The sequence below is a fragment of the Oryzias latipes genome, chromosome 17 (assembly GCF_053564925.1).
Source record: "Oryzias latipes strain Hd-rR chromosome 17, Olatipes_Hd-rR_3.1".
Lineage (NCBI taxonomy): Eukaryota > Metazoa > Chordata > Actinopteri > Beloniformes > Adrianichthyidae > Oryzias > Oryzias latipes.
In genome coordinates this window covers 32511262-32524781 of record NC_136253.1, presented here as the reverse complement: position 1 = coordinate 32524781, position 13520 = coordinate 32511262, and the positions used below count along the sequence as shown (strand labels likewise).

At 38.3% G+C, this 13520-nt stretch overlaps 1 long non-coding RNA gene across 1 annotated transcript in view; it reads right to left on the bottom strand.

Annotated features, from left to right (window-relative positions):
- LOC144986605 (uncharacterized) overlaps positions 1-13165 on the bottom strand; it is a 35307-nt gene extending 22142 nt beyond the window's left edge. The window contains exons 1-2 of the long non-coding RNA XR_013650425.1: positions 13037-13165; positions 12695-12808 (exon numbers count right to left, since the gene is read on the bottom strand). This is a non-coding gene — a long non-coding RNA (uncharacterized LOC144986605). The remainder of the gene's footprint in view (positions 1-12694; positions 12809-13036) is intronic.
- Positions 13166-13520: the final 355 nt, after the last annotated feature.

Sequence of the window (13520 nt, the reverse complement as noted above, 5' to 3'; positions counted from 1 at the left end):
GGATGAAGTTAGGCCAAATCTTTGTCTGCATTAATGTAAACACAAATCACCATATTGACAGTGTTTGTTGTAACAAATGCTCTCTAGTAGAACAACGGTGTACAGTAGCTGCTTACATGTAGAAGACCCCCTCTGATGAAAAGTTTTGTTTTGTGCCATTTTTCTGATAATAGAGAACATACATAAAGAAAATTAGGTTCAAAATGGTATTTCTGTGTATTTCAAATAAAAGATCATATTTGTTGCGTCGATAATACGCCTGGTGGGCCAAAAACTCTCTTCCCCCGAACTCTAAACAACAGGGGAGGGGAAGTGGGGGTGGGGTTGCTCCGTGCCAACGGTTACACCCACAACTCAAAGGCAATTTCTAATGAACAACTGTACTGTCGCTCGGCAGAAACTACGTGTTTCTTCATCTAGGGATGAAGGTATTTGCAAAACAATCCTGTTTGTGAGAAAAACTCAGATCTGATGGACCAGAAAAGACCATTCTGACCTTTGGGTTAGTCTTCTAAATATGTTTCCAGTTTTACATTTTGCAATCTCCATTTGCTTCGAAACAGTCAAATTTTTGTCATCGTTTTAGATCTCAGACAGCTAATGTTTAGCCTTAACAATGAGAGTTTGTAAAAAGACTAAAAATAAAAATAAAAAAGAGGCTTTGTAAAAGTGAATGGAAGTAAGGTAGATTAGAGCCCGAGTGTGAATAAAGCCCACCGGTGCTCCAGCTCAGCTGCTGGTTCTTCCATACTCTTTGAGCCCCACAACAATGTCACCACCAGAGGCCAGCTCTCACTGCTATCTAGCCCTATTTTCACAAAGAGGGATGGATACACACCCCTCCAGAGCGGAAGTGCCACCCTTCTTGAAAGTGAGACCCTTCTGCTTTCATTTATGTGGATTCATTAGACCCCCACATCAAACTATATTTGAGATTTAGATTCATCCGACATCATGATGTTGCTCCCACACATGCATCAATAGAGCAGACGATTACTCCAATGAAAACTGTGTTTTTGGTGTTTTTAACATGTTCCTGTGCTATTTTTCTGACGATGGGGGACAAAGAATATTGCATTTTTGCTCCATTCTTTTCTACGTCTTCGTTTTTCCTCATCCGAGCTGGCAGCTGGTGCATCAGTAATGTTAAGTTGGGGGTTGTGAGGTGCTGTAAGCTAGCGGGCAGAGAGGGTAAATAAAGGGATGATGGGAAACGAAGGCAGGCTCAATCCGTGCCTAAAGTCCCGCTTACAAATTAGTGACAAATTTCTGATAAACTCTGCTCTGCAGAAACTATATTTAAAAAAAACAAAGATTTTTTTTTTTTTTTAATTTGAGCTAAAAACAGCATTTTTAATCGTGTTTAAAAAAACACTGGGGATGCTTTTAGAATAGATCGCAGGTTGTTTTGTTTTTTTTAAATGCAACTGTTCAGAAACAGGTTGAAGGCAGCCAGGCTCAGATTTAGTGACTGTGGAGGTGGCAGCACTTCATTTCACACGTCAGCGCTCTGACGTATTTCACAACAACTGAAAACAAGTGAAAAACATGAAGTCAGTCACAGGATGCTTAGAAACTCTGCCCTGCGGCTAAGAAGTGATTTAGATGAAGAAAAAGGGCTTTTCCCCTTTAGAAAAACCCTCCGGTCGCAGCTTTGTCACCCAGGTGAGAGGAACATTGTTAGCGGGTAGTTGTCATAGGACGTTACAGAGGCTCCGGCGAGAAAAGTGCTATCCTGGCTGTGAGAACTTTGACACGACTGCAAGTGGCACCCCCCCTTGACCATATAAATAGAAAGCGATAGAATTACAATAAGTGTCCTTGTATTTTATTTTATATCACAAGCTTTAAGATCATGTGCATGCATTTCAATTCTATTCTGTGACTTTGAGGATTTATTTGAATGACAAGCAGACAGTATTTCAGTAAAGTCCAGCTATTCCTCCCTGTCAAAAATAATTTTTTACTCTGGGTTTAGCTTTGAAGAATGGGATTCTCAAAGCACTCCTTTGTGCGTCTAGAACTCCAAAGGTGACAGGACAAAACTGAACTACAAAGAAGCGTGCAGAGTGTGGGCATTTCATTATGTAATGGACTTTGAAGCCGGCTTTTTGATGTCTGTGTGTTCTTCTGTCTGGACTTAGAACCCCCCCTCCCAAACTCAATGCATCTTTTAGACTCCCTGAAGACGCTTTTACCAAGGAGGCCGATGTTAGGAAGTGATAATGAGACAAAACTCTATCAAATTACCTTGGCATAGCTCAAGAAACCTGGTTTTTAATTGTTCCAATGTTGGAATATTATCTTTATGCCATCGCAGCACCTCAACAGTAAGATGTTCAACAATATAAATGTGGCAGTTTTTCCTGTTTTGAGTTTCTGAATCAGTCCTATGTTGTCCAAAATACAAGCTTCTCCATTCAACATTGAGCATTTTTGCACGTAGAGCAAAACAGCTTTTGCCGCACTGGTGAGCACCTTAGTAGAACGTTTTCTCTTGTAGAAAGCGCAGAATGTGTCTCGAACGAAGATGACAAAAGATTTGCAAATGTCAGACAGCCACAACGAGTCCAGATGTGGCACCTGTAAAGCAGCTTTATTCTCTTTTGAAGTGCTGTTTGCATTGTTAAGGCCAACAAAGGAATTTTGCCACCTCTGTACTTACAAGAGCGCATTAGTCAAGCTGGGGAGATAACAAGGAGGAGGTTGATATGGGAGGCTTACTAATGCACTCTACAGGTGCCTACATGCATGTGCATCTGAGGCGGAACGTGTCTGGTTCTTTGGTTTAGTTTGTCATACAAACCGCTTGTGTGCTGCCGTGAGATGTGGTCATGTGACAGTGGCAATGGGAGGTTGACCAAGGGTCAGGCTCCGGATCAATGTTGGCCGGGGCTGGAGAGGGGAGGAGGAGGAGGACATGATCACTCATTAGTCACCCTTTCACCTCTCGGCAGCTCAAAGCAGTTAAGCAGGAAAGATGAGCTTGCATGTCCAGCTGCAGTTTGTTTCATGTTTGTGGAGTCAGTTTGCAGCAATCCAAGGCTTGTTTTTTCTTAGTTCTACCTGACGAGTTATCTATCTATCTATCTATCTATCTATCTATCTATCTATCTATCTATCTATCTATCTATCTATCTATCTATCTATCTATCTATCTATCTATCTATCTATCTATCTATCTATCTATCTATCTATCTATCTATCTATCTATCTATCTATCTATCTATCTATCTATCTATCTATCTATCTTCATATGAAAAATCTGCTCACAAGCATTTTTGGATATTTTACCTTTTCCAAGGTAAAAAAAACCCCACATTATTTGTTATTTACCAATGTTTTATTAATTTCAATGTAAGTTTTAAATATGAAAGGTAAGAGTTCGTATTTATGTAATTACAAAAACTGGAATCAATATTGTAGAACTTCTATGAAATAAAATAAAAAAAAACAACGATTCTGTTTTTAAAAAAACATGATGCATTTTTAGAATATACAGTTATTTTTACTTTATGCAATTAAATTAATTAAATTATAGAGTAAATATTAGAAGCCTGGATCCATCAGACAGAATGCCTTCATTTTTACTCATAATATAATATATTTTAAAATGAATCCGAAGGTCCAAAATGACCAGACTTTATTGAAAGCCGCTGTGATACAATTCATCAAGACTGTAAACTTACAAAGGACTCCCAAAAATTTTGTATCAACAGCAATACACAAGTTTTGTGGTCATTTTAATTAAATAATTACATTTATTTGAAAACAACTCAAAACTTATTTTTGTACATCTCCTTTTACTGCAATATCATTTAAGCAATCAACACAGATAAGAGAAGAAAGCTGAGATGAAGAAATCAGCTGATTGGCAGCTGGCTGAATGTGACGAAGCTGTTTGCCGTGTCGTTTCACACACTGCTCATTTTTCCTCTGCTACTATTTAGCAAGACGAATCACAAGTGAAATAAAATGTTTCACCATTGTGCGATGTGCACAGCTCAAAGAATCAGAGTTGCAGCGGTGCAACAGACAGACAGATAGAAATAAACTGCATGTTTTTGCTGAGTGAATTCCTCCTAAACACAGCTTAGCCTAACCACCTTCAGTCTACATGCATTTTTTGCCTTCCAAGTTGAATGTTTCTGGTGGATTCACTAAACCTACATATATTAGTATGTGATCCATTTATGACCATCCTGAGAATGTTTAAAGCGTTCTTCATCAATTTAGACATTTGTTAAGTGAATGAGATTGCGTATATCAATTACAAGGTGACTAGCAGGGGAGAGGAGAGGGGTTATCATTAGCAGGGACTGGCGCTGGCCTCTGGTAGTTCCAGTAATTACCTCACAAAGGGTGATGCTTGCCTTCCCACTGCTTTTCCCACACTGCACTGCAGGCTCAGAATTCCTGTCGGCCCCAGACCTGCAATCTCCTCGGTTTTAGACAGCAAATTACTGACAAGTCCCATTCTTCACAGCACAGTAATTGCTTTTTAGTGCTGTTTTTATTGAAGCAACCCTAACCCCCTCGTCCTTCCCTCAATAAAACAAAGTGAGGGAGGGGGCGAGGGGTTAATATAGATGACATTAGTCTCTAATTGGAAGATCTCCAACAAGTTTCCGATGACTATTAATGTCCTAACATGTCTCATTATTCATTGGGTGGAAATGTCTTTGTTATTTCTATAATAAACAACCAACAAGGAAGTTGTTAAATTCTATAAAAGCTAAATCACTTCATGTCATCTATATCATCTGTGAACAAACTTTTCAGTCTATTACTTAGTGTATAGAATCCGTCTCCATATCTCCAAGCAGAGAAAGCATCTCATTATGGGACTTAAAGAGATCCCCAGCATTCCTAAATCTCTCCGGACATTTTCCTTTTCCTCAATGTGGCTTCCTTTCCTGTCAAATTCCCGATTTTCCAAACCTGGAAAACCAAACAGTTACAGTTTAAAACGAAAAAAATGAGGTGAAAGCAAAATGGCATTAGAGGATTAGAATTTCTTTTAGTAAGTTAGTTTCTTAAAATGTGTGTTTATTCTTTCTTTTCTCTATATATTATTTGTTTTTTGTTTTGATTGCTTGCCATGATGATTGCTACTGTTTTTCATTTATGCTCTTCTGTGTCCATGCATCAAGCAGGACTGCATCTGGACTTGGCGGACCTGCAATCCGCCCCGAGGTTTTAACCCACGACGGACTGAAGCAAAAGCCCTGATTCGTCATCTAGCCGGCTGTCAGTGTGTGCAGCCTGACACCTCTGACCCTGTCCACAGTGTCAAATAGTTTGTCAGAGGCCCTCAGTAAAGGACAATGACAAGCCCTTTAATGCATTACAACACGAGTGCCAGCCAAAAATGAGAGGCCGTATTTTCACAGCCTGAAGGCAGGCAGGTGCGTCGTTGAACGTCCCACAAAAACACACGTGCAAAACGTGCAGCGTGCTTCTCCAGAGAGAGGTGCAGAAGCTAAATGCTGTGTTTACATGGTAGAGACCTTTTCAAATTATTATTTAAATTATAACGTAATTAAATAACTTAAAAACTGTTAAAATTATCTTTTTTCCAAATCATTTTGGAAGTTATGAACTAAAATCCCTTTACAGTATTTGCAGTCTTTCTTGTAGGACATCCTGAATGTGTTAAATAAATGAGATGAATGACTATAGGACTAAATTTTGCATCTTGAATTTGGTCAGTAAAAGCAAAAATCATGATGTGTTAGGAATACTTCCAGGAGTACTTTTTTAAGTGACCTGACTAAATATAATTAAGTAGATCTAATCCGGTACTACTCATAGCTACTGTTCATCAAACAAAATCAGACTCATCGTTATTAATCATATTTTTGGTTATCTACATGTTAGCACTCTCGCCTCACAGAGTGCTAGGGCCGTGGTTCAATTCCCGGTCTGGTACCTTCCTTTGTGGAGTTTCCATGTTCTCCTCTTGCATAAACAGCTTTTCATCTGTGACTCCCGTTTCCTCCCACAGTCCAAAAATATTGAATGATTGGTATCTCTGAATTGCCCCTAGTGAGTGTTGGGCCCTGCAACTGAGTGGCAACCTGTTCAGGGTGAACCCCTCCTTCACCCAACAGTAGCTAGGATAGGCTCCAGCAACCCCGTGACCTAAATGGGAATCAGCAGGTTCAGAAGATGGATGGATTGGTGCCTACATGTCAGACAGTTGTGTTATATAAAATAAATGTGTAGATGTGTAGTGGCTAGCACCTTCACCTCTAAACTGCCTGTAGGTGTGAGTGTGTGTGTGGTTGTGTGGCCCTGTGATGGTGACTGTTCCAGCATCTTCATGACCCTGACCAAGTCAAAGGAGGTTCAGGAAAACGGATGAGTGAAATACATAACAAATTCACAGTAAAAGTGTTTTTTATTAGATTTATGTCACGTCTTCTGCATATGATCTAACGCTGTGGCTACTGTACTTTCTACAAAACTAGAGAAGCTCCTTTTCAAGTAGGTTAATTAACTATAATCAGCTATAAATAGCCACATCCTGTACATGTCAACTCTAACATAAATGAACAAGATACATTTTTCCTTCTGCAGTCTAGTCTGAAAATGAAAGGCTGAAAATCCTGAAATCCAGATATGGCTATGCCTCATTTGGGATGCCACCTTAAAGCTTTCCACCTGCTCATCCAGACCAAGGTGCAACAAGTTCACACTTTAATCTTTGATTGGTCCTCCTATGGGATATAGTTGGATTAAAACAGGGAACAGGGGTGGGCCAACCCTTAAAAACGTGTGTACACAGCAAACATGAATCAACTTCAAACCGAACCACTCAGGGAGACAAGAGAGTCTTTCAAAGATATGTCTTTATCCTCCCCATTGTTTCATCTCAGAATGGCTAGCTATCAAAATCCAAGCAGACGCTTGATGCAAGTTTCAAAGAGAGAACAAGCAGAGAGTCAGGTGAGGACCAAAGTTTCCTCTCTTTCACTTCCAAGTTTAAGGAAAACTTTCGTCATATGTTTTATTTCCAGTGTTCACCTTGTTTTTGTTTCCTTCAATAATTTCTTTTTTCATTTGTTTATTTTTTTTTTATCATCATATTTTTATTTTTGCAACATTTAATGAGCCAAAGACTAAAATTTAATTCAGATCCCTGATTGTAGCACAAAAGAAAGAAAACAATAAGATTTTGAACAATTTTAATTAAACTGTCATTCAGTCTGTCCTAAAACTTTTCTCATAATAACAGCTGTTCCACCAGTGTGATTGCAAAATAATAATAATAATAATAATAATAATAATAATAATAATAATAATAATAAGTGCATTGTGTGTATGCTGCACTGTGTGCTTTAGTCACTACTCAAAATAGTAAAATACATGTAATCATTAATTAGTGACCATATTGCATGGTGTCAATTTGAACAATTTCTTTCAAAAAGAACAAAAATCTGCCAATAGGGTAAGAAACATGGTCTTACCAAGAACTCTTATTTTAAGAAAAAAATTGTAGTCAAAAAAGACGTATTTTCTTAATTTGCTATTGACATGATTATTTTTCTTTCTAGACAGAAAAGAAATATAAATATTTTTTCTTGAAACAAGTCTTTTTTTCTTTTTTTTTTACTTTCTTATGACTCAGTTTTTGCTGTGTGGAAAACCAGGTTCAGCAGTCTGTCGGACTGTTTTTAGAGCCGGGAACATCATGAATAATTCTCTGTGGGCTTTTAGTTTTTTCGTTTTTTAATCACTTTCTTTTCAAATCATTTCAACTGAGGCCTCTGGGCTTTCATCTATGCAAAGCGCTCGAAGGGATCTGCAACAGTCAGCCATTTTGGAGAGATCAGAGAGATCATATAAATGCAAATAAAGATTTTTGTGATTCAAAAATGTGCAGGAAATAGTCAATTTTGGCAGCTAGGCACTAGGCCGTCTTTATCCTGATGAGATAAGCTTGGACCATCGATGGATGAATCCTGGAGCCTAGACGCTGAGGGCGGTTGAGGTTGGACCACGGATCCCAAAAATAAGAAGGTGAGGAATTTAGCTACTGGTTTACTGTGAAGGCTTAAGTGACGGGTGGCTTGTAGAGTGAGTGACGCAAGCTTACCCGACAGTGAGGTAGATCTTCCTTATTGAAATTGTGCCAAAGTTTCATGACCTGACATATGTAACCCTTGTGCTATCCTAGGCATATTGACATTGGGAGTTGGGTCATCTAGACCCACTAGACAGTGCTCTGAACCTTTTTTCTTCAATGATTTGTGATCTTCACTGGTGTGCATGGATTACATGAAATCTTTCCACCTTTATCCACCTTTGTCATGGTAGGGAGAACACGTCAATGTAAGGGTGGGGTCATCTAAGATAGCACAAGGGTTAAACTTTAGATTTCGTCTGTGAGTAGAGAGTTTTTGGGTTAAATGGCCGAAACAAAAGCAAATTTCTCTTCAGTTTTCAACAGCTGAAATGAGACCAGTCTGGGCATCAAGCTTGTCTTGTCTGCCCAGCATCTGCCACATTCACAAGGACATCCTGACTACTTTTATCATTTCTATTTCAGCTTAATTCCAGCTCCTTAAATGTATTTCAGAATGATTGATCTAGAAGCATGTCGCTGCTGTACAGCAGAGATTCTCAGAAGAAATTTTAAAGTTAGTTCTCAGGGGAAGTCTAATTTCAAGTAAATCTTCTGCCTGTTTGCCTTGAATATATTTCAAGTCCAAGTCCTCATTTTTTCTGCACACGGATGCTCACTCAAATCTACAAATAAAATCTTTCATTTGTGCTGTAATGTAACTGAGATGTAGCCTATGTGTTTTACTGCTCTGTATTCACTTCAGTCCTACGGTTTTTACGTTTTCACGGATTTGTGCTTTCTAATTTGTAGCCTCTTAAACACCAACTCCGTGAAAAGTCCCATGAAGCACATCTTCTCTTTTTGAAATTGCAGTGAGCTTTAAAATGTGAGATAACATCTTTTTCTGGAATAGTCGGATTTTAGAGTAAACATTTTGGGACATCACCTGAGCTGTTTTAAAATGATTAAATGTAATCTTTCTGATTTTGAAATGTTGAGTCCAAATGGTCCAAACATTTTTCATCCAGAATCAAGGACAAAAGTAATTATAAGTGCTGATTTAAAATCTTTTCAAATGGAGGTCATGACAGGCTGCAGAAACCTTGAACATGAGGACCATGGTAACCTCACGTCTGACCAAGTCATCATTCAGGAAATCCAGTTCCCTGGCATGGACATTGGGTTCAATGTGTACCCTCACACCTTGCCAGTATGCTCACATCCTGTTAGCCAGCAATTCCCACTCTTAATGCTCCGCCCCTCCTTTTACCAGAGGGCCCCATATTTATTCTGAAGAAATGCGTCTTTGAGGAGCTTGTCTCAACCATCTGTCACGGATGTCCCAGATCATCTCCCATCAACACCACAGACTCGCCCATATAAACTGAGTAAACTGGTCAAAAATGAAAGTAAATGCGTCTACAATCTTTCAGTTGAGGCTAATTAAAAATTCCTTTGTGAAATTAAAAATAAAAAACGTTTGTGGCTGGGTGGCTTCATTTTTTTGTGCATATTTGATGCTTTAAGCCACCATTTATTGTTTGGTATATAAATATCTGACCTCTAAACCCCTCGTGTCCATATTCTGAACTGAGAACATATTAAACACTCTTTGCTTAGTAAACCCAGAATTGAACTTTTCCGTATTTACCCAGGGCGGAGTGCAAAATGTTATGTAAATCCTCTTAACGACCTTTTCAGGGCTTCAACAATCTGTGTAAAAAGGTGACTGGCAGGCGACACTGGTGCGCATTTATCCTTTTGCCCCGGCCCGTCTTTCTCTATATCGCCCCCTACTGTGAGAGGCGTGGGGTTGGGTGCCCAGTGGCACTTGTTGCCAATGGAAAAAGCCAGCGTGGACCCTCTCATGGCAACGATGCAGGTTGCTGTTATAATGTTCGGTTTGTTTCCTATTTCACACCACCTTTGCGATTTGGCCCGCCCTATAATCCAGTACATGAGACGCAGAGGGAGGCATCCCATGCCTGTCTATCCGAGTTCCAGCGTTGCTTAGCCCAAACCTTCCCCTTTGTACAACTCACACAGTGGGCTTTTGGTTACCCAGGGGTCATTTCATATTATCACCATAATTATTATTATAAAAAAACCAAAAAGTGGAACCTTAAGTAAAAACAAGTGGTGTAACACGTTGTGAGGACACATAAAACAGCAGAAAACATATTTCCAAAGAATAACAATCCACACATGGACTCATTCTCTTTCTCTATGTCACTGTCTCACAGACACACACACACAAATGCCCACACAGCAGTGTTCCCAAGCCCCTTGCTGAACGTTTTTATCCTTGCTAGGCCTTCTCTCAGAGGGGAGTCAGGCCCCTACTGAGACCTTACCCACTTGCTACCACAAAGCTTGTTTTGCCCCTTGGCAGCCCTCTTCCATTCTCTAACCTCTAAATATGATTTCTTTTCAACATGGACAAAAAAATTAAATAAAAATACTAATTTCTTATATTTGATAAAGAAGCTTATATCACTATCCTTAAAATGCACCCAAAAAAAGCTTCTTTATTCCAAACAGACACTCGCTTTTTTGACAGACTTCAGCTACTGTAGCAATGCCCCTTGAGGCCGCGGCCCCCAGGTGGGCATAAGAGTTCTGGGGGCACAATTAACACAAATAAAGAAAGGATTTAAAAAAAAAAGTGTAAACGATAAAAGGGTGCACATGTGCGCCTGCGCGTTTGTGTGCTAACACCAGCGGTGCCATCAAAATTTGTTTGCGTTTGTGTGTTTGTGTGTGTGCTTTTTAAAAGGGGGATGTGTGTGATATATAAACCCTCTGTTGCCCCTATTTCTACTTGTCTGTCCACACATCACAGCTGTCAGCATCTAGAGAGATATTGAAGGATAACCAGGACCCCCTTCAAGTGGATATTAGCAATGGGTTTGTTTGTGGTCTTCGCTGGATTTTGGTTAACTTCCTTTACTTATGTCTATGGAATGTGTTAATGAATTTAACGATGGACTCCGATGACGACGGATATCAAATTTACCAACAAAAGGGAGACAATTCACCTTCACGGCTATATTTTTAGTTTACCAAAAAAAAATCATTTTTTAACGAAAAAAGGATCTTGTTTTTTCTGATGATGTTCTTGGAAATAAGTCATTTCAAACCGAACAGATGTTTTTTTGTTGTTTTTTTTAGCAAATTATTTTTTTATACTGTCAAGATGGGTGAAGAATCAAAGGGAAGCTTTACAAGACCTGGGATCACATGGAGAACTTTCAGTTGGGAGGTTTCATGAATTGGTACTTTTCAACATCTTTGCCAGTTTCTGTTTTCAAAAAGGAGTTTTTTCTGCAAAAAAAAATCATTTTTGTTTTTTTCCAGTTGTGCTCTTGGAGAACAAGTGAAAGATCAGGGCAACAATTCCTCTTTGATTTGTTTCTTTGCTTAATTGTTTCCTGGGTCGTTGGTTTATCTTGCATCATGGGTTCCTCTGCTAAAATGGTTTGGTCATCTAAATATTAATGTCGGAGAGGAGGTAGTATAAACCTTACGACATGTAAACCTGTCAGTTATGAACTACGATAAATCCATAAATGTCAATAACTCACAGCAGGAAGTTTAAAAACAAATCATGACACACAGTTCATGAACAATGTCAGCCCAAAGTGACGCGAAAGCTTCTGTTTCCTACTGTTCTCCAAATGCAGTTTGGTTCTTCTCTTGCACATAGAAATATAATCTGGTTCCTGTATTTAACCTTTTTTGGTTTCACTGCATTTAACTAAAATCTATTTAGTTTACATCTTTGTGACAAACATGTAATCAATCCACATAACGATGGCTCTACTATGAGAGTTTTCGTGTCTAAATTGGAGGATAAATCTGTTAGTTATGGTGCTTTTGTGGATGATTTTGTACCTGTTCCAAGGTACAAAAAACAACAAAACAAAGTTCACAGTGGGTGGTACTTCGGTTTTGAACCTTTTTCTGATTTATCTTAGATGGTTAAGCAGCTTATAATCCTTTTTTTAAACTTTTATTCTGTTCTGAAAAGCTGTTGTTGACCGTGTCAAATGATCTATTGGTGCAAAAAAGGCAGATCACACTAAGCAGCATAAAAAAAAAGCTTTGAAGAGTGATAACCACCAATTTGGTAAATTGATTTTTCAAACACCAGATAAAGATGAAGAGGATAAAACATTGTGCAAAATCAAACAGTAGGTTCTCATGAATGTGCATTTATTTTTCAAATGATCAATAAAAAAGAAATAAAACAAATAGTATCAAGAGAAAACTAAAAGCAGCTTTAAATTTGCCTTGAACTAATTACTGACAGGTTTTTTTCTAATTTAACCTGATAGCCAAATATTTCTAAGTAAACCATTTTCATCTATTACTCCACTTAAATATTTATATGAAGAAAGTACTTGGTGAAGCCAAAATATCTTCATTCAGAGCTGAAAAAAGGGTTTGTGACAGACTTTGCTTTGTGTTATCAAAAATGTTTTTGACTCCAGACCCTTTGAAAAATATGCAACAGCTGCAAACTAAGTTAAAACAAACATTTGTTCGCTAAAGCTCTTAAATGTGAGTTTAAAGAAAAGTTAGTTTTACAAAAAGTAGCTGGCACTCTAAAAAAGATGTTACCTTGTGCAAAAAGGGGTCCCTTTGGCAATGATCATCGATGTTTGCAGAGCGAAATGGCATCAGAAGGCTGCACTGTGTGGTCCTTCGGTCCTCTCCTTTCTTGTTTTTACAATTCTGCCACAAATACGTTAAAACTGAAAAACTTTTCCTTAATAATATAATTGTAGATAAAAAAAAGTAGAAGCAGAAAAAGTTGATGGTTTATAAAAACAGGTTATAAATCACTAAGGCGTCACCTGCTTATGGTTCTTAGTTGGGGCTCTTGATAAAAAAAAAAAATGTTTTTTTAAGACTTTTTATTTCTTTTTAATTTAACTGCTGTGATTTTTTGTTGTTGTTTACCTTTCGGCATATCTCATCAGGGGTCGCCACAGCAAATCAGCTTTCACTCATTTGCACAGGAGATTTTTATGCAGATGCCCTTCCTGACACAACCACGTATTTTGTCCGGGCTTTGTATTTTCAAAATATGTTCCATCTCCGATGTGGAGGATCCCTCGGAGGAAAACTGGAATTACAGCTAAAATGTAGGAGTAAAAGGAAAATAAGTACATAAATAAGCCTTAGTAGACATATAAACTGGTAAAAGTGACTAAATACATTAAAATGAATAAATAGATTGATTAAAACATAAATAAATAAAAAACAAAAATAGCTATATACACAAATTAAATTGATAAAATAAAAATATCCAATGAATTCCTAAATTTCAATTAAAAGCAAGATTAAAAAGGTTTGGAGCGTTCCTTTAAAAACATGAACAGTCTCTGCGGCCCTGAGGCTCTCTGGGAGGCTGTTCCACAAAAACCGAATGAGGCCTCGCCGT